Source organism: Meleagris gallopavo, chromosome 2 (genome assembly GCF_000146605.3).
Source record: "Meleagris gallopavo isolate NT-WF06-2002-E0010 breed Aviagen turkey brand Nicholas breeding stock chromosome 2, Turkey_5.1, whole genome shotgun sequence".
In the NCBI taxonomy this organism is placed as follows: Eukaryota; Metazoa; Chordata; class Aves; order Galliformes; family Phasianidae; genus Meleagris; species Meleagris gallopavo.
The window spans coordinates 58,537,076-58,539,623 of NC_015012.2; the positions used below are offsets into that span (position 1 = coordinate 58,537,076).

At 36.5% G+C, this 2,548-nt stretch overlaps 1 long non-coding RNA gene across 1 annotated transcript; it reads left to right on the forward strand.

The window, feature by feature from the left end:
- Positions 1-288: 288 nt before the first annotated feature.
- On the forward strand, positions 289-1,692 carry LOC116216380. The gene is made up of 2 exons (XR_004159058.1): positions 289-600; positions 988-1,692. It is a non-coding gene; the product is annotated as an uncharacterized LOC116216380 (long non-coding RNA).
- The last annotated feature ends 856 nt before the right edge of the window (positions 1,693-2,548 follow it).

Genomic DNA, 2,548 nt, shown 5'->3' on the forward strand with positions numbered 1-2,548 from the left:
GAGAGACTGAAATGCTGCTTTGCCATCACGCAGTGGATCTTCCACATGAAAAACACTGTGCCTGGAAAAATGTTTTTCCCACATCTTAAGTCAGAACCATATTTTCCTTATGATCCAGACCTGACATGCATTGCTTCTTAAACCTCAAACAAAGAAGTTATTATAGTAACTTAGTATGTCTAGATGTTTAAATCTGCTCTTATTCTCTCTTGCTTGACATGAATTGAGAATCCTATTGATTTTTCCTGGTAGAAGCATAGTCTCCCTGAAGAAAGAAGCAAAGCACAGATTCTGATGATACTTCTAATACTTCACAGAAGAAGAGCATCTCAAATAGAGCTGGATGTCTTGGAAGAGAACAGAGATTTCAGGACAAAAGTCATTGCCGCATGGTTTGTGCCACTCACTTTGAATTCACAGTGAATGTGTCACAAAGCACAGGGATATTTTTGCTCTATATAAAGTAATGTGCATAGGAATGGTACATTCTCCTGGTTTGAGAACATTCACAAGCAAAAGTACTGGAAAAGCTGGAATCTGTGGGCATGATGCTTAAGATGATCCCTGGTCTCCTGAAAAGAGCTGCTGCATCCTTGCAAGGTAAAAAATAGTAACAAAAACAAAAGATGAATTATTCTTTCATTTGCTGGTGCAAGAAATCAGTGTTGCAGCCAGCAGTCTTCTACAACACAGAGTGTGCAATGGGAGACTTGCTGTTTTAATTATTCCTGACCTCTGTCCTTCAGCTTGAAGAAGAATGAGTAAATTTAGGAATAACTGACAAGACTTCTGCTACTCTGAGGGTCTGCAAGGAGTCTGCCTGCAGAGTGAAACTTTCTTGCTGCCAGTGCCCATCTGGCTTGTGGAGAGTCTGCAAAAAGGACAGGACTAGATAGGATGAAAACTCATTTGAAGCAGATGGTAATATTGATTTATTTACGTTTCTCTTGCTTTCATTAGCATGTTTCTTCTTCATTTGCATTTCAGTTAGCACATCAGCTGTGGCATCCAGAAGGAAATACAGTGATGCTCCAAGATACTGGCACAACACCAGATCTGGTGCATGGAGTTCGCACAATGCTTCTGAAATATGTACTGGAAAAAAGTGGCCAACAAATGGTGTTTTTTTCTGAACACAGCATTCTCACTTTGGACATTCAACAATACTCGGCAGACAATGGAGCTGTGATCTCTCTGGGAACCACAGTTCTTACACAGATTCAGTTGCAAGATTTCTCTTAGCATCTGAACATATGATTTGCTTGAAATTTCCTTACACATCTCCTGTAGAATAAAACCTACAATTGCAATAGTCAAATATTTTTACAAGCTTTCCATAGATTTGAAATTATTCTTTTGTTAATTCTGCAATGCATTAACCTCTAATACGGATGTGATTTTTTAAAAGGGAATATAAAATATATCATCTGATGCTTTGAATGTTTCAAGATCTCATTGGCCAAAATCTCACAAATTTTACCTGACAGAATGTACAACTGCTTCCATGGATGTGGCCACGTCTTTAGTTTGAGGCTCAAATTACCACTCAAGATCTAATTCATAAATAATTTTTATTTTTGTTTATAGATGAATATATTGTTAATTATGTTTGTCAGCTGAACTTGTGGCTCTTATACAGTTTTAAAAACTTCAAAGTGCATTAAAAATAAAATTGACTCACTCTGTTCTGTATTTGCCAATAGCAACTGCTTGTTTACTGGGGAGCTAACGACAAAATGCAAGTGACAATGGAATGATATAGATAATAATGAACAACCACAATACAAAAATCACAGTACTGCCCAGCTGTCAGTCAATGTACAATGAGTAATCTGACATCCAGACACTAAGTCTCCTTTATGGTTCTTTGTCATTTCCTGATACAAACATAGAAGTTCACAGGGAACCGTATTCCAACAAATTAGTCTTATGCTCTTCCCATTAATTTCAAAATTATTTGAATGCAAGCAAAATTTATCTGAAATTTTTGTAATAAAGGAAGAAATGTAACAAGCCAAGGAAGTTTCTAGGATATTTACTTTACTGCAACAGTTACATTTTGAATTTGAGAGGTTGACTTTTTTTCAGTATGAAGCAAATCTCCATGTTTGTATCATGCATTTGCGTAAGACATCTATGAAAGTGGGAGAGTTTACTGGCTTCACAGAAAGCCATTAATCCCAGTGGAAGTGGCTCACAGTCTGCCAGGGATTGATGGTGATAAACAGGACTGTATTTAATAGTAAAACTGTTACTTCCCAAAGTTCAGTCAAAATGATTTCTTGACAGGAATTGTTCTTCAGACAATGGGAAACTGTGCTAATGTAACCAGTACAAAAACAAATTCCCCTCTTTCTGGTAATCATCACATGCTTTGGTTTCTTAACTTGGAAATGAACAAGCCTTGAGGAATTTGAGGTCTTATACATCTCCCATATTGGTTTGTGTTCTTGTTTTAAGTTTGCAAATACTTTAAAATGTGTGGAGTAAAATTCCACTCTCGTAAAGAAGAATGAATAGAAAATTTCTTTTTTCTTCCTTTTTTTTT